Consider the following 24897-nt stretch of genomic DNA (forward strand, 5'->3'; position numbering starts at 1 on the left):
AAAGAAGAAATATAAATGACTTCATCTTTTTAAGGAAAACTTCCATTTAAAGGTGACAAGACATATCTGTTTAGGTGAATTAAAGCAAACAGTTATTTTTTAAAATTGTGGCATAGAACCAATATAGCGCAGGATGCTTACTAGCAGAATCACCACAGAGCAAAATAGGTTTCTAACTGATTCTGTGGCTGAGCTAACATTAATGTACTCCATTCTATCATGAGTTTCAGAGTAAACCTCCTCTCAATGTCTGCATTCAGTTTCTCTGGGTCCAATCTTCTCTGTAAGATTTTAAATTATATGTACATATAATTTTATATGTATATATACATATACATGGAAATTCAATCCAGATCTCCCATGTGGGTGGCAGGGGCCCATCACCTGCTGCCTCCCAGGGTGCTCATTGGCAGGAAGCTAGAATCAGAACCAGGTACTCTTATTTGGGATGTGGGTGTCCCAGTAGCATCTTAACTGCTAGGACAAATGCCTGTCTTGTCTTCAAGATTTAAAAGTTACAAAATGAACAAAAGCCTTCAAAAGTATGTATTTCCCTGAGTCTTCTAAATTCTTACACTATTTTCTCATATTCATTAGATATTCAGCTCCTGGCAAAGCAGACCCAGTCAGATTGTTCACAACTTCTTTGAAGGTCTTTTCAGCTAACCTTCTCCTGACCCATCCCATGGTTTCCTCTGGTTTGTTATTTGACAAACTATCCAAATACCTTACCTAAATCACATGCTTCCTTCCTTTTGAAAGCTTTTTACTACTACCACCAGCTTTTTACAGAGGACTCACATCTGTCTTCCTAAGCAAGAATTCAAAGTTTTCTTCATGCTGGGCTCTTTGGTCCATGGTCTTAGTTAACTCGCAGTAAAATGTGGTGTATGTGTGTGTGTGTGTGTGTGTTAAAGATTTATTTCATTTATTTGAAAGGCAGAGTTACATAGAGAGAGATATAATCAGATTTTCCATCCACTCGTTCACTCCCCAAATGGCTGCAACAGATGGGGCTGGTCTAGGCCAAAGTCAGGAGCCTGGAATTCTATCCAGGTCTCCTATGGAGATGACAAGGGCCGCAGCACCCAGTTGCTTTCACAGGTGCAATAGCAGGGAGCTTGATGAGAAGCAAAACAGCCAGGACTCAAATAGGAACTCTGTTATGGGATGTAGGCGGCATAGGCAGTGATTTAACCTGCTGCACCACAATGCCAGCCTCAAAACACAGTGTTTTGATCTGCTTTGGGGGAGGTGGGGTATGAATTATAAACTCAGCTATAAAGATATGACATAATTAACTCTGAACACTTAAAATAACAAGATTTAAAATTAATAAAAGGGAGCAGCGCTGTGGCATAGCAGGTAAATCCGCCGCCTGCAGTGCCGCCATCTCATATGGGTGCTGGTTCAAGTTCTGGCTGCTCCACCTCTGATCCAGCTCTCTGCTATGGCCTGGGAAAGCAGTAGAAGATGGCCCAAAACATTGAGCCCCTGCACCCATGTGGGAGACCCGGAGGAAGCTCCTAGTTCCTGGCTTCAGATTGGTGCACCTCCAGCCATTGCAATCAACTGGGGAGTGAACCAGCAGATGGAAGACCTCTTTCTCTCTCTCTCTCTGCCTCTCCTTCTCTCTCTGTGTAACTCTGACTTTCAAATAAATAAATAAATAGTAAAAGATTTTAAGGAACGAAACTTCTGGTCTATCACAATTAACAGCTAAGTGTCATTCATTTAAGATAGTATATCACTTGTTTCTGTGAAAGAGTTTATTCTCTAAAATGATTTTATTGTTTCCCTCTGAAAACTTCTTCTATTTTTTTATTTATTCATTTGAGAGAGAAAATGAGATAGAGAATATGAGCTTCCATTTACAGGTATACTCCAAAAATGCTACAACATTTTGGGGGCCAACTCCAAGAGCTGGGAACTCAAGCCAGGACTCCCATATGGGTGACAGAAACTCAGTAAATAACTTAAGTCGTCACTGCTGCTTCTCAGGATCGGCATGAGTGGGAAGCTGTAGTCAGGAGCCAGCAGCTTGTTGTTGAGCCCAGACACTCTGATAAGGAAAGCAGGTATCCTAATCAAATGGTCAAATGCCTAGCTCTGAAATTCCTCCATTCAATTATGTAATACGTCTTATTCTCATCAATGGTGTGAAAGCAAAAAGCACAAGATCACGAACTCCTAATGAGTGGATGTAAATCTGAGGGCTGGAAGCATCTGTTGCCTTTCCTAAGGCAGAAATTGGCATGTATTTTAGTTTTCCCAAGAAGCACCAATCTCCTACCAATAAATGAAACATAAAGCAACTCTTCTACACTTAACCACTCGCTGCTCTGGGCCCTGGAAGGCATTACTCAATATTTGCCATTTTCTCCCCTGGAAAATCCCTTAATGTTAGTATTACCACATACCTAAAATGTACTTATTTCCCAAATCAGTCTTATGGGAGAATTTCCCAACATGAAGATAGCACCAAGAAGTGTTTTTAAACTTAAATTTGCCAAATGAAGGAACTGGCATTGTGGCGTGGCTGCCAAGTGGGTTCTGAATTTTTGATTCATCTCCCTGTTAGTAGTCTGGAAGAGCAGTGGGAGATAGCTCAAGTGTTTGGGCCCCTGCCACCCACATGGGAGACCCAGATGAAGCTACTGGCTCTCCACTTCGGCCTGGCCCAGTACTGGCCATTGTGGCCATCTGGGAAGTGAACCTGTAGAGGGAAGATCTCTGTTTTGGTCTCTTCCTCTCTAACTATGACTTTTAAATAAATAAATAAATAAATAAATCTTAAATTTGCTCAGTGAATCAGACAACTGCCATTAGTTTCCCAAGCCAGTTCTGGTGACCAGATATGAAATTGTATTTGGCTAGATAGTCTGAGATGTAAAATATGTTGTCAGACTGGTCCTGTCTCAAGCAATCCTGCTAACCACTCCTCCTGTATTCTGGGACCGATATAAATAAAGCTACCTTTTAGCTCTATTAAAATTATAATTGGCTGGTGCTGTGGCTCAATAGGCTAATCCTCTGCCTGCAGCGCCGGCACACCGGGTTCTAGGGTTCTAGTCCCCGTTGGGGCACCAGATTCTGTCCCGGTTGCTCCTCTTCCAGTCCAGCTCTCTGCTGTGGCCCGGGAGTGCAGAAGAGGATGGCCCAAGTGCTTGGGCCCTGCACCCGCATGGGAAACCAGGAGAAGCACCTGGCTCCTGGCTTTGGATCAGCACATTGCGCCGGCTGCAGTGCGCCGGCTGCAGCAGCCATTGGAGGGTGAACCAACGGCAAAAGGAAGACCTTTCTCTGTCTCTCTCACTGTCCACTTTGCCTGTCCAAAAAAAAAAAAAAAAAATTATAATAGAGTCTGAACAGGTCTAGTGCTGGGAGATGTGGGTATAACCCTGCCCTCATCACTAATTCTGATCTGTATTACAGTTCAATTCAGTGGAACAGTTTTATAGGCTAGTGGAACCTTCTGCCTCAAATCAAGAGGCAAATTAGTCCTACCATCTATTATTTCCTTTTCTTTTGTTTTTTTAATTTTTTTTTTTTTTTTTTTGACAGGCAGAGTGGATAGTGAGAGAGAGAGAGACAGAGAGAAAGGTCTTCCTTTTTGCCGTTGGTTCACCCTCCAATGGCTGCTGCAGCCGGCACATCTCGCTGATCCGAAGCCAGGAGCCAGGTGCTTCTCCTGGTCTCCCATGCGGGTGCAGGGCCCAAGCACTTGGGCCATCCTCCACTGCCTTCCCGGGCCATAGCAGAGAGCTGGCCTGGAAGAGGGGCAACTGGGATAGAATCCGGCGCCCCAACCGGGACTAGAACCTGGTGTGCCGGCGCCGCAAGGTGGAGGATTAGCCTGTTAAGCCACGGCGCCGGTCGCTTTTCTTTTGTTTTTAAAACAATCTCTGGCACGTTTTATTGAAGAAAGAAATTGCATGATTTACTTTTGACCAGTCTATTCTGCTATGCTTTTAATAATATCAAAATCACCTGGATCAATGATAAAAAGTACATATTTTCACCCACTGTGGCCAATTCAATACTATTGCCACTGTGGCGACGGACACCAGTTTTGGCCAACATGATGTAATACTCTATTTCAGATTTTCTCAAAGCTGCGAAGTTATTGGCGAGGATGGTCAGTTTTGCTTTGCCTTGTCTGATCATCTTCAGAGACTGCTTGTCCCCCAGCATGTATTTTTCACTCTTCATAAGAAGCTGGAGTCTAGGGCTGATTGACTCCAGTGACTTTTTGGTCTTCCTTGCAGACACCACCTTCCTGCCTTAGGTGTGGGATGGCCTCCAGCCAGAACAGCCATAAAAACGGCCAGAGAGCAAGAAAGGAAGGAAGTCCCACAATGCAGTTCTTCATGACAGACTCCACCATCTATCATTTCATCAGCAACGTTCTACTCTTGAATTTTGAGACCTTTTTTGGTTTTGGCTAATCCTTTAGTGAAATGCAAAAATGCCTTAAAAGGGCTAAACCAATCTTTTGTCAGTAGACATATTAGAAACAGTTGTTATCATAGCAGAGATTGGTATAAACGCAACACAGGCTGGGAAAATAAGGGAAAGTTCGGGCTAACAAAGGAGAATGGAGGGCACCAACACAAATTTTACTACTCTTATGTAACTGCTTTTGAGAACTACCTCAATTCTGCTTGCCATTATAACTGATGACCACCTCTGGAAAGAGGTTGATGGCATTCCTCAACATGAGTCAGGCTTCATAACTAACAGTAAACTTATCAGTTGCTATACTTAAACCCAAGGCATATCCCATCTTCTTCACATTAGTAAAGAGATCCACATTTGGGGCCAGCATTATGACACAGCCGGTTCAACCACTGCCTGTGACACCAGCATCCTATATAGGCACCAGTTTGTGTCCCAGCTGCTCCATTTCTGATCCAGCTACCTGCTAATGGCCTGGCAAAAGCAGTGGAAGATGACCTAAGTGCTTGGGCTCCTGTCACCCATGTGGTGGCCTCAGAAGAAGCTCCTGGCTCCTGGCTTTAGTCTGGTCCAGCCCTGGCCATTGGGACCATTTGGGGAGCAAACTAGCAAATAGAAGATATCTCTCTCTTTCTCCCCACCCCATCCTGTAACTCTGCCTTTCAAATAAATGAAAATAAATCTTGCCCCCCCCCCAAAAAAAAGGAGAGAGAGAGAGATCCATATTTGCTTAACTTTTGCCCAGCTGTCAAATTGTCAAGTTGTAACTTTCACTGAGGACTCTCATCTACCCAGAAAAGTGCAAACCATGGCCTCATGGCCTGTTCACTTTTCTTTATTCATAAGAATAAACAATACCAAAACAGTCCCTGAATACCAGGAGGACAGAGATCTACATTTTGAAAATAATAAAGGATAGGGAGGACCTGTGATAAATTTCTGCTTGGCAGTCCAAAATGTCTAATCAATCACTAACTAACCACTAACTAACTAACTTTGCTGGTACAAAGGACAAAATTTATGAAAACCAACTGTAGTCTTGTGACAAGTTGCAGAAAAAAGCACTACAGCAGCTACCCACATTTTATTTCTGACACACACATAATTAAACATAATAACTGGGACCCCTTTCTCTTACTATTTCATATAAGGTGTGATAGTGGTAGTTGATTTTATAGTTTAATTATTAGGTTATGGAGCTGGCATTGTGGCATAGTGAATTAAGCTGCTGCCTGCAATGCCAGCATCCCATAAGGGAAAACTGTTCATGTCCTGGCTGCTCCACTTCTGATTCAGCTCCCTGCTAATGTGCCTAGGAAAGCAGTGGAAAGTGGCCTAAGTACTTAGGCCCCTGCACCAACAGTGAAGACCTGGATGAAGCTCCTGGCTCCTGACTTCATCCTGGCCAACCCCTGGCCATTATGGCCATTTGGGGAGTGAACCAATGGATGGAAGATCTCTCTCTTTCTGTGTGTCCCTCTCTAACTCTGCATTTCAAACAAATAAGTCTTAAAAAATTTTTTTAGGCTACATGATATCCAGGAGATAATTTTTTAAAATATCTGCTTATTTATTTGGAAGCTAGGTACAGAGAGGAGAGATGAGAGAGAGCAGCAGTATGAGTTCCGGCTGCTCCACTTCTGATCCAGCTCCATGCTAATGCACCTGGGAAAGCAGCAGAAAATGGCCCAAGTCTTTGGGTCTCTGCACCCACATAGGAGACCCAGGTAGAGTTCCAGGCTTCTCCTGGCTGTGGCCTAGCCCAGCCCTGGTCATTGAGGCCATTTGGGGAGTGAACCAACAAATGGAAGACCTCTCTCTCTGTCTCTCCCTCTCTTTCCCTGTAACTCTGCCTTTCAAATAAATAAATCTTCAAAGAAATGAAACTAGAAAAACTGGATATCCATATGCAAACAACGAAGTTACACACTTTGGAATGAAAAACAGAAATGTAAGACTAAAAAAAATAAAACTCTTAGAAGAAAATATAGGACAAAAGCTTTATAACATTGGTTTTAACATTGATCTCTTATATTAGACACCAAAAGTATAAGCAACAATAAAAATACAGAAATTGGACCTCATGAAACTTAAAAAATTTTATGCATCAAAAGATACTATCAATAGAATAAAAAGGCAACTCATAGAATGGGAGAAAATATTTGCAAAGCTATATCTGAGTTGGGGTTAATATTAAGAATATTTACAGAAGCCCTAAAATTCAAAAACATACACAAACATACACAAAAAGCCTAATTCAAAAATAGACAAAAGACTTAACCAGATATTTTTCCAAAGAAGATATACAAATGGCCAATAAGCATATGAAAAGATGCTCAATATCACCAATCACTAGGTAAATGGAAATCAAAGCTACAATGGAATATCACCTTATACCCAATAGAATGGCTATTATTAAAAAATAGAAAATAACAGGTATGCAAAGATGTGAAGAAATTGGAACTCTTCTGCACTGTTGGTGGGAATGTAAAATGATTCAGCCACTGTGGAAAGCAGTATGAGGCTTCCTCATTAACTTAAAAATAGAATTACCATATGACCCAGCATTTCTATTTCTGGGCATATAACCAAAAGAGTTAAAAGCAAATTCATGAAGTGATATCTGTACACTCATGTTAATATCAGCATTATTTACAATAGTAAAATGTACAAACAATTCAAGTGTTCATTGATACATGAATAGATAAGCAAAATGTGAAGTAAGTACACAAAGGAATATTATTTGGTCTTAAAAAAAAAGGAAGTTCTACAAATATACTACAAGAAAGATGAACCTTGAAGACATTATGCTAAGTGAAATAAGCAAGTTGCAAAAAATAAAAATACTGTATGATTCCACTTAAATAATGTACTTAGAGTAGTCAAATTCATAAAAAGCAGACAGTGGAATTGTTGTTGCCAGGGGACAGGCATAAGAGTAGGTAGAGAATTATTGTTTAATGGTTACAAATTTTTGGTTTTACAAGATGAAAAGAATTCTGGAGACAGATGATGGTGATGGTTGCACAATATTATGAATGTGTTTAATACACTAGCTGTATATCTAAAAACAACTAAGAAGGAAGATTTTTATGTATATTTTACCACAATTTTTAAAAATTGAAAAAACATTTCTCTAACTTCTGAAAACTGTTAAATAACATTGTTATATGCTATCATTATATCCCATGCTTTGCCTTTGTGACACTTACAGCAAAAATAAGTAACAATTATTTTTACTTCAAAAATGTTAGAATTTTCATGCTTCCTGGTCATTTGTAGATGGTTCTAGCTATGAAAGGAAATGCACTCATTCAATCCATTATACCAGATTTGGAAAGCAGAAGGAACAGGCACCAGACTCCCATGTTCATGGCTACTGTGGCTGACAGTGATGGTCACAGAATTACTGGGGTTTTCTGCAGCAGAGTCCTAGTGCCCAGAGATTAGCCTCACAGATGTCATCAGGCAGTTGCAGCGGTAGCTTTCTGATTTTATACCACAGCCTTACTGGTGTGTTCTGAAACTCAATAGTTCCAGAAAGGGCCCGGGATTCCCCCATCTTCCTGACTCAGGCATTCCCCTTGGCAGGATGGTTCAGCGGTGTTGTTCTAGAGATCATATTAAAGAACACAGCTTATTTCACTCCTGTCAGTTCCCCAATAATTTTGTAGGCACTGAGTCCTCTGTATTAAATGCTCTTCTGCTTAAAATAGGTTTCTTCCTGAAAATGAACTTTTTCTGATATAAAGGATCATATGGATGTTCAATAGAGGATCTGCAAACTATATTTTATAATTATTTACTTCATTTGTAATTCTTCTATACACTGTATAAGACCAAAATGAGTGTTAAGGGATTCAAACTGAGAAATATCTATGAAATTCTCTGGTGTGTATGCTAACTATTGACAAATCAAAAAGTACACATCAAATCACAATCAGTATGTTTAACTTTTTTTTTTTTTTTAATATTGATTGATTTTAAAGGCAGAGTGACAAAGAGGGAAAAACAGAGAGAAACATTTTCCAACTACTGGTTCCCTCCCCAAATGGCTATATGGCTATAAAAGCCAATGGCTATAATAGCCAGGTCTGAGCCAGGCCAAAACCAGCAGCAAGGAATAGCTTCATGGTCTCCTACAAAGTGGGCAGTGGTCCAAGGACTTGGGCCACCTTCCACTGCCTTCCCAGGTATATTAGCAGAGAACTGGTTCAGAAGTGTTACAGCTGGGATACAACCTAGCACTCCAATACTGGATAACAGTATGGCAAATGGTGGCTTAACCCCCTGTACCACAATGCCAGCCCCTAACTTTCTTTCTTTGTTTTAAAGATTCATTTATAATTTGAAAGGCAGAGTTACAGAGAGGCAGAGGCAGAGAAAGAGAGAGGTTTTCCATCTGCTGCTTCACTCCCCAGATCGCCACAATGGCCAGAGCTGTGCTAATCTGAAGCTAGGAGCCAGGAGCTGCTTCCGTGTCTCCCAAGTGAGTGCAGGGGCCCAAGAACTTGGGCCATCTTCTACTGCTTTCCCAGGCCATAGAAGAGCTGGAACGGAAGCGGAGCAGCCAGGACTTGAACCAGTGCCCATATGAGACGCAGGCACTGCAGGTGGTGGCTTTACCTGCTATGCCACAGTGCCAGCCCCTAACTTTGTTTTTTTAAAGTTTATCCAGAACACAAAAAAACTGAATAAATAGGTATTAAGGATTATTTTTAATAAAGTAATATATTTTCAATTGATGAAAATGAACATGATTGGCAGGGGGTTAGTGGCTTACTTTACTCTCTACATGTTTGATAACGTAAGTTAAGAGTTCTATCAGAGGGCTGGGCTGTCAGCACAGCAGTTAAGACACTGCTTGGGACACCTGCATCCCATATCTGAATATCTGGTCTGAGTTGAGTCTTGGCTCCTCTGCTTATGACCAGATTAAGTTCTAGGCTCCTGGCTTTAGCTTGACCTAGCCCTGGCTGTGGTGGGCATTTGAGAAGTGGATGAAAGATATTCTCTGCTTGTCTGTCTCCCTGTCTTTCAAATAAAATGAAAAAAAAAATTTTAAACAAGGGGGGGTTATGCCAGAGACAACTGGATGATTCCAGATTTTACTCTCAATGTCTCAGCATCCTGAAATGACTCAACATGCTGAGAGAGCCATCAAAACAGCTCCTGGCCCATCACAACAACAGATCCCTTACCTTTTCAATCATGGTGAAATTGAGGAAGATGATAACAAGTCTAAATTTTGCCTCTTTTTACTTTATTTGACAGTTGAATTTGACAGTGAGTAAAAGGGAGTGGTGCATGGAAGATTACAGCCTTTGAATACCATAGAGCACACACTTGATGTAATATGTTTCTGAGTAGTTTTCTATATTTACATTTAATCTGGTGACATTTTTGTTTGTGCTTTTAGAAAAGGAACACTGGTGTTTAAGAGGGTAAATGACTGAGAAATCACAGCTCTGCAAATGCAGAAACACAAATTTACAATGCTTGGGCAAAGAGCAAACAGTAATAAACACGTGACTCTATGTATTTTCAGAGATTTACTCTGCATTAACCAGGTTGCCTTTCAAGGCAGAATAAGACAGAATTGCTTTGATTCTAGGACCTGTTAAAGACTGGTTGCAGCCTTCAAAATCTTGATCCTGTGTGAATTATCCACAGTAGGTTACTGTTTCCTTGAAATTCAGCCAGTATGACCCTAAGTGACCTGTTCTGCCTAAGTTATATTTAGAAAACACTAACTTATTTAAGCATCAGACTATGTAAAACTTTATGGAGTGAATATGTCTGAGAAAAAAATCTGTGTGTGTGTATATGTATTTCCTAAACTAAAAGGAAGTGTTTTTTGGATCACTTACCGTTTTGGAATTATAATTATTTAGAGTTGGCAGACTCCTTAAAGACTTTTGTCTTACAGCTTCATTTTATAGCTAAGAAAACAGACAGAGTTAGGTTTACCGATTTGCCAAGGATAACCGCTTATTGTGAAATTAACATATTTAAGTCACAGCTTCCCTTCCATTAGCTTACACATAAAGATTTTGGGAAATATCGTTAGAGCTGTCTTCAGTGTGGAAAAAATAATCCAACGCCACACTGAAGTCCCTTGAAAACAGAGCTGGACTGCAGAGGAGAAGGGCTGATAGGCTGGGCACATGGCCAGGAAAAGGAGGCTGCCCGGTGTTCCTTCACTCATCTGTGTTAGCCAGCACTACAAGGAGTTTTGAAATCTGTCCTCACTTTGTATTTATTTTAGAACTCACTCAAACTGCTTATTACCCTAGTGTTATCTCTTTCCCACAAGTAAATCATTGTCTTTTTATGAACTATGGACTCTCAGGGAGGAGCTGGACTCACAAGGAGTCTGAAGAGAAGATTCACAGGCTAAAGAGCATATACACAACTGCTGGCTTAAGAGGAGAAGAGGTTGACACAGTGTATACTTAATGCTGCTGAGCAGTTGGGTGCCAGGAATCATGAGACTTTACACCACTGACAGTGCTCAACAGCGGTCGGTGACTCTGTTAGGAATGACCAAGAGAGCAAGAAGAGCCAGGAGTGTGCCCTGTAGCTGGCGAACAAATCCCAGAAACTCATCTCCATACCACTGGTTGCCTTTCAGGCTAAAGACTTGCAGTTAGTGGCTTTTACCTCAAACACATCAGTAGTTATCCATTGCTACACACACACACACACACACCAAAAAAAATAAACAAAATAAACAAAACAAACAACAAACAACTCTGGCGCAGTCATTGTTAGAGATGTCTAATGACTGATCTATGGGGTACTCAGGATACAATAGTCAAAGGTTAGGGATATGAGGTAGAACAGGCTAAAAAACCTTGGGAGAAAACAGCCACAGAGAGAAAGAGAAACAATTCTTCCAAACCAAATGAGAAAGATGTTTTGAGGTGGAGGAGTGAGCAACTGGGTCAAATGCTGAAGACAGGTCAAAGATAAGAAGAGATGAAATTAGACCACCGGACCTAGCAGCACAGAGCTCAGCAGTGACTTTCTCAAGAGCAGCTTCAGTGGGGTGGAGGTTTGAGGGCTTGTTTGGAGTACATCTGAAAGCAAATAGATTTGTTTTTGCTTTTGTTTTTTGTTTGTTTATTTTTCCCCAAAGAAACCGTTTATCTAATGAGAACAAACTTCATAAGTACAGCGTTAGGAATATAGTGATTCTTCCCATCATACCCATTCACCTACCCCCACTCCCACCCCACTTCCTCCTTTCTCTCCCAGTCCCAGGCCTGTTCTCCATTAAGAAAAACAAAACAAAACAACAACAACAAAAAAAACTGTCCCTCAGCAGTCAAGACAAGGGCTATTCAAGTCATTGCTTGTCAAAGTGTCAATTTCACTTCTACAGATTTCCTTTTAGGTACTCTATTAGTTATCACAGATCAGGGAGAACATATGGTATTTGTCCCTTTGGGACTGGCTTATTTCTCTAAGTATGATGTTTTCCAGATTCATCCAGTTTGTTGCAAATGACTGGATTTCACTTTTTCTAACCACTGAGTTATATGGAGTATATATCCCATGATTTCTTTATCCAGTCCTCCATTGATGGGCATTTAGGTTGTCTTAGCTATTCCATGTCTTAGCTATTGTGAATTGAGCTGCAATAAACATGGGGTGGGGGTGGGGGGGCGGAAGGGGCTGCAGGTAACTCTTTTATTTGCTGATTTAATTTCCCTTGGGTAAATTCCCAGGTGTGGGATGGCTGGGTCATATGGTAGGTCTATATGCAGATTTCTGATGTATCTCCAAACTGACTTCCATGGTGTTTTTACCAGTTTACATTCCCAACAACAGTGGATTAGGGTACCTTTTTCCCCACAACCTAAACAGCATTTGTTGCTTGCTGATTTCTGTATGAAAGCCATTCTAACTGGGGTGAGGTGAAACCTCATTGTGGTTTTGATTTGCATTTCCCTGATGGCTAGTGATCCTGAGCATTTTTTCATGTGTCTGTTGGCCATTTGGATTTCTTCTTTTGAAAAATGTCTGTTTAAGTCCTTGGCCCATTTCTTAAATGAGTTGTTTGTTTTGTTGTTGTTGAGTTTCTTGAGCTCTTTATATATTCCAGTTATTAATCCTTTATCAGTTGCATTGTTTGCAAATAATTTCTCCCATTCTTTTGGTTGCCTCTTCACTTTCCTGTTTCTTTTGCAGTACAGAAGCATCTCAATTTGATGTAATACCATTTGTTGATTTTGGCTTTGATTGCCTATGACTCTGGGGTCTTATACAAGAATTCTTTGCGTGCCAATGTCTTGCAGGGTTTTCCCAATGTTCTCTAGTAATTTGATGGTATCAGGTCATAGATTTAGGTCTTTAATCCATTTTGAATGGATTTTTATGTAAGGTGTAATGTAGAGGTCCTGCTTCATACTACTGCATGTGGAAATCCAGTTTTCCCAGCACCATTGGTTGAAGAGACTGTCCTTGCTTCAGGGATTGGTTTTAGCTCCTTGATCAAATATAAGTTGGTTGTATATGCTTGGATTAATTTCTGGCATTTCTATTCTGTTCCATTGGTCTATCCATCTATTTTGTACCAGTACCAGGCTGTTTTGATTATAACTGCCTTGTAGTATGTCTTGAAATCTGGTATTGTGATGCCTCTGGCTTTGTTTTTGTTGTATAGAATTGCTTTATCTATTTGAGGTCTCCTGTGTTTCCATATGAATTTCAGCATCAGTTTTCCTAGATCTGAGAAGAATGTCTTTGGTATTTTGATTGGTATCGCATTGAATCTGTAAATTGCTTTTGGTAGTATGGACATTTTGATGATGTTAATTCTTTTAATCCATGAACATGGAAGATTTTTTCCATTTTTTGGTATCTTCTTTTATTTCTTTCTTTAATATTTTGTAATTCTCATCATAGAGTTCTTTGACATCCTTGGTTAAATTTATTCCAAGGCATTTGATATTTTTGTAGCTATTGTGAATGAGATGTCTTAGAAGTTCATTCTCAGCCATGGCATTTTCTGTGTATACAAAGGCTGTTGATTATTGTGTATTGATTTTATATCCTGCTACTTTACCAAACTCTTCTATGAGTTCCAATAATCTCTTGGTGGAGTCTTTTGGATCCCTATATGAAAGAATCATGTCATCTGCAAATAGGAATAGTTTGACTTTCTCATTCCCCTTTTGAATCCCTTTAATTTCTTTTTCTTGTCTAATGGCTCTGGCTAAAACTTCCAGGACTATATTGAATAGCAATGGTGAGATTGGGAATTCTTGTAGGGTTCCAGATCTCAGTAGGAATGCTTACAACTTTTCCCCATTCAATAGGGCACTGGCCATAGGTTTTTCATAAATTGCCTTGATTGTGTGAAGAACGTTCCTTCTATACCTAGTTTGCTTTGAGTTTTCATCATGAAAGGGTGTTGTGTTTTATCAAATGCTTTCTCTGCATCTATTGAGATAATCATATGGTTTTTGTTCTTCAGTTTGTTAATGTGATGTATCACACTGATTGATTGGTGAAGGTTGAACCGTCCTTGAGTACCAGAAATAAATCCCACTTGGTCCGGGTGAATGATCTTTCTGGTATGTTGTTGGATTCAATTGGCCAGAATTTTGTTGAGGATTTTTGCATCTATGTTCATCAGGGAAATTGGCCTGTAATTCTCTTTCTCTGTTGTATCTTTTCAGGTTTAGGAATTAAGGTGATGCTGGCTTCATAGAAAGAATTTGGGAGGATTTCCCCCTTTCAATTGTTTTGAATAACTTGAGAAGAAGTAGAGTTAGTTGTTCTTTAAATGTCTAGTAGAATTCAGCAGTGAAACCATCTGGTTCTTGGCTTTTTGTTGTTGTTGTTGTTGGGAGGGTCTTTATTACTGAGAGAAAATAGATTTTAACTATTTGAATTCTTGATTCCTTGATCTCCTCATCTATACAAGCAGGATTATGTTAGCACCTTTCTCAGAGTTATAAAAATTAAAAGGAAAAAACACATCTGAATGTAATGTAACATAAAAATACATTTTTATTGCCTGGTAAAATATACAGCAAGTATTTAATAAGCATTAGTTTTTATTATTCACACTTTTTTCTTTAAAGATTTATTTACTTTATTTGAAGGAGTTATAGAGAGGGGCCAGTGCTGTGGCATAGCTGTTAAAAACACCACTGCAGTGCTGGCATCCCATTATGGTGCTGGTTCGAGTCCCAGCTACTCCACTTCCAATCCAGCTCTCTGCTATTGCCTAGGAAAGCAGCACAAGATGGCCCAAGTGCTTGGTCCCTGCACCCACATGGGAGTCCCAGAAAAAGCTCACGGATCCTGGCTTTGGATCAGCCCAGCTCTGGCTGCTGTGGCCATTTGGGGAGTGAACCATTGGACTTCTCTCTCTCTCTGCTCTGGCTCTGCCTCTGCCTCTCTGTAGCTCTGCCTTTCAAATAAATAAATAAATAAATATTTTTTTTAAAGAAAGTTAGAGACTGAAGGGGGGGAGGGGGAGAGGGAGAGTCTTAGGAAGAGAGAAGGAAGATCCTAAGTTGAAAGTAAGGAGGGAGAAAGTGTCAAGGTTTTTGAAAAGTGAGATAAGCATCTAAGAGATGAGAAAATGAATATATTAGGGAAGGATAAGAGGATTACCCAGCAGCACTGAGGGTTTAACTGAGGTTGGTAGAGATAAACCAGTGGGTATGTTTTCTAATCACATTGATCTGCATGGATAAGGCTCAGAAAAGGTAAGAAGCTGCATTTTTCCGGGTTGGGGGTTTTGTCTGGTAAGTGCACTGAAAGGAGGGTATGGTAAGAGACTAGTTGTGGGTCTGGAGTTGTGGCTTAGTGGGTTATGCTGCCACCTGCAATGCCGACATTCCATATGGGCACCAGTTTGTATCCTGTTTTCTCCACTTCTGACCCAGCTCCCTGTTAATAGTCTGGGAAGAGTGGAAGACGGCCCAAGTACTTGGGGCACTACCCTCATCTAGGCTCCTGGCTTCAGCCTGGCCCAGCTCTGGCCATTTCGGTCATTTGTGGAGTGAACCAGCAGATGGAAGACCTCTCTCTCTGTCTCTCCCTCTCTCTCTGTGACTCTGATTTCTAAATAAATAAATGCATCTTTGAGAAAGAGAGAGACAGACAGACAGATAGACTAGGTGTGTAGGGGGGTGCTCTGTGCAGGAGCTGAGGGCATGGTAGATATTCAGGGTCTATTCTAAGAGTCCAAGTAAGGAATGAAGATGGTTTTAGTTGTGGTGGTAGCAATGTTGGTAGGAAGCAGCTGAATAAAGAATATATTTTTGAGATAGAAGAATATATTTCAGAGGAATAGCTAATGGATTGGGTTGATGGGGTAGGGTTGAGTGGAAGGGACTGAGAGAGAAATCAAGGATGGATCTAGATTTTAGTCTAAGCAGCTAAGACTCAGAAAAGGGACAGCAATGGGTGAATCAAAACATCACTTTTCAGGGGCAGGCACTGCACCATGGTTAAGCCACCACTTGGGACATCACATCCTATTTCAGTGCCCAGTTCAAGTCTTGGGCTTCTCTGCTTTCAATCCAGTTTCTTGCTAATGCAAATCCTAGGAGGCAGCAGTAAATAACTCAAGTATTTGGATCCCTGCCACCCATGTTGAAGACCCAGATGAAGTTCTGGACTCCTGACTTCAGCCTGGCTCAGCCCTGTCTTTTGCAAGCATTTGGGGAGTGAATTAGTTGATGGGAGATCAATGTTTTTCCTCTCTCTCTCTGTCTCTGTCTTTCTCTCTGGCTGTGCCTTTCAAATTAAAAAAGAAATTAAACTTTAGGAAAAAAATTTTTGAGCTGCCTATTTGACATTTAGATGAAGATGATGAATAAGCTGTGGGATATTTGTCTGAAGCTATAGGTAGAAGAGCTTGGTGAACTTCAGCAAGTTACTTAATTTCTCTAAGCCTATTTCCCAACTAAAAATATTATTATTATTATTATCTGTATGCTGTGAGAGTTAATATGGTAATACCATGAAGTGCTTAAGCTAGAGCCTGGTACACAATGATGCTCAGGAAATGTTTAATTATCCTGGGACACTGAGAGAAAACAGAGGTTTATCAAGTTGAGACTTGAATATGAGTCTATATTCTTTGTACTACACCCAACTGGCTCAACTGGAAATAATACACACACACACACACACAATGCACTGCAGTCAGGGAGCAGAGGATCTTATCATAGTATCAAAGTATTTAAAGGTATATAAATTTTTCATAGAGTGTTTCCATTAAGGTGTCATCATTTATTTCCCATAGATTCATGACATAGGGAGAAGGAATGTATAGACTGGGAAATCAGATAGACCTGGTCGAGATCCGCAGATAATAATTTTGCTCTAGGATTATTCAACCTAACAGCAGATTTGAGGATCCTCTTTTTTTTTTTTTTAAGTGAAATCATTGTTTCTTTCTTGGCTTTCAGTCACAATGAAATTCCACTGGTAAAATATGCTTTAATTTCTTTTTATAAATGTTCTGAAGTGACTTAAACATTATTTTCCCAGTTAAATAATTATCTACCTATAATTATCATTTTATGTTACTAGTTCTAGACTATTATCTTTCTTATGTCAACTTCAGAGATCCTGGAGTCTTCTTAATTTTCTATACCCTCAAGAAGAAAACTATCCTCACTACCACAGTTCAATGTCCCACTTGAGAGAATCTGCCTCATTTTCCTGTGAAGCAGGGCTTAGATCTTGAACAATATAGGTTTACACAGAACAGAAAATGAGTTCTTAGAGGCCCATGGGAATGCTAATTGCAACACAGTAATATTCATCATTAACAATTTTCAACAACTATTCATTGAGGAGAATTTTATCAAAATATTATAACTTCTTACTTCTGGTTAATTCTGTCTCACACATGTTTAACAAATTGGTTTGCTCTAATAACTTCAGGGAGTAGGAAGCTTATTTGTTCAACTGCCATCCATTGACTCTAAAATGCAAACATAAAAGGATCTGCCCTTAAGACATATACTGGCTAGTTTGGGGTACAGGCAAGCAAACAAGATGATACGGAATACAGAGTGATAAATAACATTAACAGATGTTTCAGAAGTTATAGGATGGAGGCACAGAAATGGAATCAGCTTTCGTGAGGATGAAGCTGCTGTCAGTATCAAGGATGGCTTTCAGAGAATGGTATACCTGTGTTCTAAAGGACAGGCCATCAAAAACCAAACCTGACACAGTTTGTATGGTCAAACTGTTTCATTTAACAGAAATGCTTTTTTTTTTTTTAATTTTTATTTTTGACAGGCAGAGTGGACAGTGAGAGAGAGAGAGACAGAGGGAAAGGTCTTCCTTTTGCCGTTGGTTCACCCTCCAATGGCCGCCGTGGTAGGTGCGCTGCGGCCGGCGCACCGCGCTGATCCGATGGCAGGAGCCAGGTGCTTCTCCTGGTCTCCCATGGGGTGCAGGGCCCAAGGACTTGGGCCATCCTCCACTGCACTCCCTGGCCACAGCAGAGAGCTGGCCTGGAAGAGGGGCAACCGGGACAGGATCGGTGCCCCGACCGGGAAATGCTTTTTTTTTTATAACTTCTGGGACTGGCATTGTGGTGCAACACCAGCATCCCATGTAACTTCTATTCATTTACTCAACATTTGCCAGGGACTCGCTCTGTGCTGGCACTGGCTTAGGTCCTGTGAATGCAGCAGTGAACTAGGTAGGTCCTTGCCCACAGGCTGGACATAAAACTGACATGACAAAAGAGCAAAATGGGGGGCGCCGGATTCTATCCCGGTTGCCCCTCTTCCAGGCCAGCTCTCTGCTATGGCCCGGGAAGGCAGTGGAGGATGGCCCAAGTCTTTGGGCCCTGCACCCGCATGGGAGACCAGGAGTAGCACCTGGCTTCTGGCTTTGGATCAGCGCGATGTGCTGGCGGAAGCGGCCATTGGAGGGTGAACCAACGGCAAAAAGGAAGACCTTTCTCTCTGTCTCTCTCTCTCTCTCACTATCCACTCTGCCTGTCAAAAAAATAAAATAAAATAAAAAATTAAAAAAAAAAAGAGCAAAATGGCAAAGATTCTTGGCAAAGAGAAAGAGCACTGTCTGTAGCTCGGGACTTGCCCTAGTCCAGGGAGAGATATGGCACATAGCTCAGCACTTAGGAGCTTGCCTGGTTAGTGTGAGTTGTCTCTCCATCAAGAACAAGAATCATTCTTAGTTATTCTGAATCCTCCAGTGTGCCTAGTCCGGGGCCAGGGGTTACAGTCAGCAGCTCAGAACTCACTGCCTGACTGACTGGGTTTTTTCTTGCAAGTTCTGAAACAAACTTCTGCATCTTCACCATTCTAGAAAAAAATAATCTGTAGTTTTGTAGGAATGACAGGGAGAGGTTTGATTTAATTCCACCTGAAAGCAGTTTTTACTGAGTGTTCATTAAAGTCTTCTCTGTTTACTAAGATGTGAGACTAGAGGTTCTGAGATCACTTAATTCCACACTAAGAAAACACTGCATGTGCAACTCTCTCTAGCCAGCTGCCTCACAAATGCCAGCATCTGTCATGGCAGGACAATCATTCACTGCATAATTTTTACAGAAGGTGGACAAGAGGTGCTATCAACAGATGTTAATGATGGTACAGACTTGTTAATTTACTAATCTCCATCTTACAAAATTAGATAGATATCACCAAAACTATCTAAGTCCAAGTTAAAGCAGGTTAACTCTGCCACTGATAAAAGAAAACCTTTAGACAAATAAAATTTATCAGAGTTTAAATGAGCAAACAATGATTCCCAAATCAACCAGCCCTCAGAACCTGAACAGGTTCAGAGAAACCCCCATTTGCCACTTTGTGGGAAAACATTTTTGGAAAGAACTAAAATAAGGGACAAAGACAGTCCAAGTGGTAATAGCTTACATAAATATAGTTTAAACGTTGGGCCACCTGTGATTGATTAAAGCCATGATTGGCTATCATTACAAGGGTATACTACCAAATTGGGCTTTTAGCTTATTTGCATACTCAGGTTGCAGTTTGTTACTTGAAGGCCCAGTATGTGGGTCTCCTCAGACCAAATTAAGTTTACTTCCATCAACAGATGATATTGCTAGCTTACACACTGTTAACCTTTTAGGACCTGATACAGTTTTACACTTAATAGTGTGTAGAAGTGAGATACCAGTTAAGGCCTTCAGCCTTTATATCATAGTGTATGGGTTTAATTCAGAGCTCCAGCTCTCAATTCCAGCTTCCTGCCAGTGAAAATCCTGGGAGCAAGCAAGTGATAGCTAAAATGGTTACATGCCTACTATCCATGTGAGAGTCTGGACTGCATTCCCGGCTACTGGCTCCTGCTCCAGGCTAGCCCCAGCCATCCCAGGCATTTGAACCAACAAATGGGAACTTTCTCTCTTCTCTCCACTCTCTCTCTCTCTCTCTCTCTCTCTCTATATATATATATATATATATAAACTGCTTTTGACACACATTGAAAACAAAGTCTGCTTTCCAAACCCCAGAAAAAAAGAGATTGAAGGGTATAGAGGTCCTTTAGCATAGGTTTTGTCAACCTAAGATTTTAAAGTCTTATCTTCACATCTATGAAACGAACTTTTTAAAGTCTGTCAACCTCTGATTTTTCTGGAATCCCCATCAAGGAAGATGACTATGCTAATACCTCCCTCCACCATCCTCTCACTCCTTCCCATTTTCAGTGCTGGCACTCAACACTCAGCACTGTGTTGGAACTTTATAGTTGCAAAGAAATGAAAAAGTGACAGAATAATAGAGGATGTTTTGGAGTGATGATAATATTCTATGTATTGACAAGGATGTGGGTATACAGACATATAGATTTACCAGAATTCTGAAATGAGTCACTCAAGATTTATGAATTCCATTGTACACAAATTTACCCCCAAAAGCTAAAAAAAAAAATACTGAATTCTAATAACTGATATATATGCTGAAGTATTTAGAAACAATATTCAAAGAGGCCATCACTGTGATGCATCTGAGCAAGACATTTGGTATCTTTCAATATTATAGTATTTTATTAACCAATTTTCAATTACCAGAGCATTATATGACCATAGTTTAAAAGATCAAGTAGGGTCAAAAGGTTTATAACAAAAGCAGCAGTATTTTCATAGAGCTCTGCCACATCCTCACCAACTTATTATCCAGAGACAGTCACTTCCAGATTTTATAGTGACTTCTATTTGTTTCCACATTTCTGAGTTTGGATTCTCTTTCAATTCATTCAGTTAGATAATATCTATTGATCTCCTCATTTTGTAGATGAGGTTATTAGTGCTTTTGCTCTTCCTCTGTCTTTTCATCCATTCTCCCAACATAGTTGTAAACTATTTTTTTGTTAAATCCATATTCAGTGTTAATAAAGTTGCAAATACTATTGGCAAAGGAATCAAGAAGTGTATTGTGAGGCAGGTATTGTGGTGCAGCAGATTAATCTACTTCTTGGAATACCTGCATCCCATATCAAAGCGCCTGGGATTCGGTCTTGTCTCTGCTTCTGATCCAACTTAGAACTAATGCACACCTTAGGATGCAGTAGATGATGGCTCAAGGACTTGGTTCCCTTTCCCCACCTGGGAGGTATGGGTGGCATTACTGGCTACTGGCTCTGGTCTGGCATGTCCTGGCTACTGCAAACATTTGAGAAGTGAACCATGGATGAAAGATCTGTTTCTCTCTCTCATGTCTGTCCCAGTGTCATTCTGCTTTTCAAATAAAATAAGTTACTTTTTTTAAAGATTTAGTTATTTATTTGTTTGAAAGGTAGAGTTACAGACAGAGGGAGGGAGAAACAAAGCCGGCGCCGCAGCTCAATAGGCTAATCCTCAGCCTTGCAGCGCTGGCACACCGGGTTCTAGTCCCAGTCGGGACACCGGATTCTGTTCCGGTTGCCCCTCTTCCAGGCCAGCTCTCTGCTGTGGCCCGGGAAGGCAGTGGAGGATGGCCCAAGTGCTTGGGCCCTGCACCCCATGGGAGACCAGGAGAAGCACCTGGCTCCTGCCTTTCAGCGTGGTGTGCCGGCCGCAGTGCGCCGGCCGCGGCGGCCATTGGAGGGTGAACCAATGGCAAAGGAAGACCTTTCTCTCTGTCTCTCTTTCTCTCACTGTCCACTCTGCCTGTCAAAAAAAAAAAAAAAAGAGAGAGAGAGAGAGAGAGAGAGGGAGAAACAGAGAAAAAGGTCTTCCATCCACTGGTTCACTCCCCAGATGGCCACAACCACTGGAGCTTGGCCAATATGAAGCCAGGAGCCAGAAGCTTCTTCCAGGTCTCCCACATGGGTGCAGGGGCCCAAATACTTGTGCCATCTTCTACTGATTTCCCAGGCCATAGCAGGGAGCTGGATTGGAAGAGGAGCAGCTGAGACTTGAACCACTGCCCATATGGAATGTTGGTGCCGCAGGCAGAGGTTTTACCTGCTATGCCACAGTTCCAGACCCCTAAATAACTTTGTTATTTTTATTTTTTAAGTATATTGTGATTAATTTTCTTTCTTGTGTATCTTTTAGTTTCTCTTGAAGTTGATAATTGCCTGTTTCTATGCTTCTTTAGATTTCACTGAACCAATTGCAAGTATACCCACAGCTACCTATAGCCCTGTAAAACACTTCTCAATAATAATTTTCACAAGAACAAATTTCTTAGATAACACAGTGTTCCCTGTTGCTCCTCCCAGTATTATCCTTCTGGGGGCATTCTATTCCACTCAGAGTGCGTGGGTTACTTCTGGGCCAGACATATGGCCTAGCCTTATCTGTCAGTCTTCTGGAACTACTTTATGCCTTCAAACTGAAGATGCTCTTCACTTCACTCCCACATTAGATCCCCTATTCCCTAGATGCATTGTGTTCTTTGTTGATTTCTTCATTTGGTGGGACATATCATCCCCTAGTTTCCCATGAAAGGATATGTGAAAAGAATATTTTTGTATGATTTTTGCATGCATAAAAATGTATACATTCCATCCTCACCCTCAATCAATGGTCTGCTTCAGTGAGTAGGTATAGAATTCTAGGTTGAAAATCATTTTTATTCAGACTTAATGGCATTTCTCCATCAGCTTCCAGCTCACAATGTTGCTATTAAGAAGTCCAGTATTAGCCTTATCCTCAACCCTTTGGAGTGAAAACTTTTCTCTCTTCAAGTTTTTTTTAAATAATTTAAAAATAAAGATAATTTTTAAAAGATTTATTTATTTATTTATTTGAAATGCAGAGATAGAGATAGGAGACTCTTCTATCTGCCAGTTCACTCCCCAAATGGCTGCAATGGCCAGCACTGGGCCGATCTGAAGCCAGGAGCCAGGAGCTTCTTCTAGGTCTCCACGTAGAATCAGGGGCCCAAGCATTTGGGCCATCTTCCATTGCCTTCCCAGTCACATTAGCAGGGAGCTAGATAAAAAGTGGAGTGGCTGGGACTTGAACCAGCACCCTTATGGGATGCCTGCACCTTCTATACCACAGTGCCAGCCCCATTCTCTGAGATGTTGTTGTTCTGGTTTCTAACCACCTTGTTGGAGGATTTCATCCATCTCTAGTGATCATTGCCTATCCAATTTACAACTTAAAATGACGTTTTTCAAAGCGGTTTGGAAACTACTAGTAGTGAGTGGACTTGCCATCTGATAACTTTCACTGTAATATAAGCAGGTGGCAGCCTTCTTTCTTTTTCAGTATCCATAAATTTTAGTGTAGGTAGGTCTCTTCTCTGGTAGTGTCACCTAAACTCCTGTGATAAGGGTCACCTAAACTCCTGTGGGAGGAGGGGAGGCAGGAGTGTTATTGAACCTGGCAGGGAAGGACACTGAAGTACTCTGTTCCTATTATTTACCTTGTATTAGGTAGGCACTGGGGACACAATTTAAAACAAAACAAAGTCCCTGTCCTGATGCTCAGAGTATGACAGAATCATCAAATTATCTAACAAATAAGTATCTAATTATAAATCATGATAATTGTCCTGGAAGGAAAGTAATAAGAATGGTAGGAAGATATGGGGAGAGGGGTCAAAATGTAGCATATTCAGGGTATCATCAATATTCCCACGGGGCCAGAGAAGAGTAGAAAACCCAGTCATCTTAGAAAGGGCAAATGAGTCCATTGCTACCATTTTATCCTTGGGTTGTTCTGTACTTGTAGTTTTATAATCCCTTGACAGAGAATTATGAATTCTAGAGTCCTTTCCTTCTTTCAGCAAGTTTAGCTTATCTGAGAAATTTAAACTTCCTTTTGAAAATTATGGACATTCAAGTCAGCTCTAATCTTTCATATTGCTGCCCATTGCCTCTCTCAGCATGTTCAAATCCATCTGGAGTTTCTTAGAGTCCTTCAGTGGTCTTTTTAAAATTTTCTTGCTATGGTTTGAATATTAGTTTGGGGTTCCTCAAAGGCCCATATACTAAAGGCTTGGTCCCCACGGCAGTGTTATTCAGATGTGGTAGAACCTTTAGGAGGTGGGCATTACTGGAAGTCTGTAGATCACTGGGGGCATGACATTTTAAGGTAGTTCTTGTGATAGAATTTCTGTAAAAGCCCAAGTCTTCCCCATCTAGTCTCTGTTCCAGCTCTATAGATGTGACCTTTTACTCCTATACATACTCCTGCCATGATGTGCCTCCAGCTACTGCCCTCACCAGAGGTCAAACTCATGGAACTACCTGATCTTGGACTTGAACCTCCAAAACTGGTAGCTAAATGAACCTCTTTCCTTTTAAGTAGCTTGTCTCAGATACTTCATCATAGTGACAAGAAGCTAATATATTTCTCCAATTTAGTGTCATCAATCATCTTCATTTAAGAGTTTACATATTCTAAAAAAAAAAAAAAGCATTAAGCACACCAACAGTTGGAGACATTTTTTAAAACTTGACTTTGGGTGTACTCTCTCTTCTACCATAACAAATGACTAGCATTATTTTTATGCCCATTTAGCAAGCCAAAGGTATCAAGATTTATTCTTGTATGATATCATCAAGTTGTAGAGAGTTTCATATCTGTCTCAAAAAAGCACCAGCTTCCTGTTTATCTAGGCTGGTTTCCTCTGATTCACAGAACTCAACAAGTACAGTGTCCATTTACAGAAAATGCCCACCCAGAGCAGTCTACTAAGTGCTTCACTAAGAGATGATGTCCAGGGGTGCACACTAACTACCAAGGGCTTCAGCAAAATGTCAAATTGGGTATGCCTAGTGTTTTGCACCTTCTCTTGGCCCCATCCATGTTTCTGCTCATATACCTTCTCCTCAATTGTAGTTTTCATGGTCTTTAGTCAAGTGAAAAACTTCTTTGGGGTCATGAGGGAGACATGGACAGAGATAAAGAGGATGGCCTTGGAGTGACTCTCGCAGTAAAGGATCTGTCTAGGAGCACACAACTGTTTACTCATCTACACCCAAAGTACCTTACACATCTTGAAAGAGAGGCCC

General features: G+C 40.8%; 1 pseudogene; it reads right to left on the bottom strand.

Moving 5' to 3' along the window:
• Positions 1-3940: 3940 nt before the first annotated feature.
• Positions 3941-24731, bottom strand: LOC133772319 (large ribosomal subunit protein eL30-like; annotated as a pseudogene).
• Positions 24732-24897: the final 166 nt, after the last annotated feature.

This window comes from Lepus europaeus, chromosome 13 (genome assembly GCF_033115175.1).
Source record: "Lepus europaeus isolate LE1 chromosome 13, mLepTim1.pri, whole genome shotgun sequence".
NCBI classification, from domain to species: Eukaryota; Metazoa; Chordata; class Mammalia; order Lagomorpha; family Leporidae; genus Lepus; species Lepus europaeus.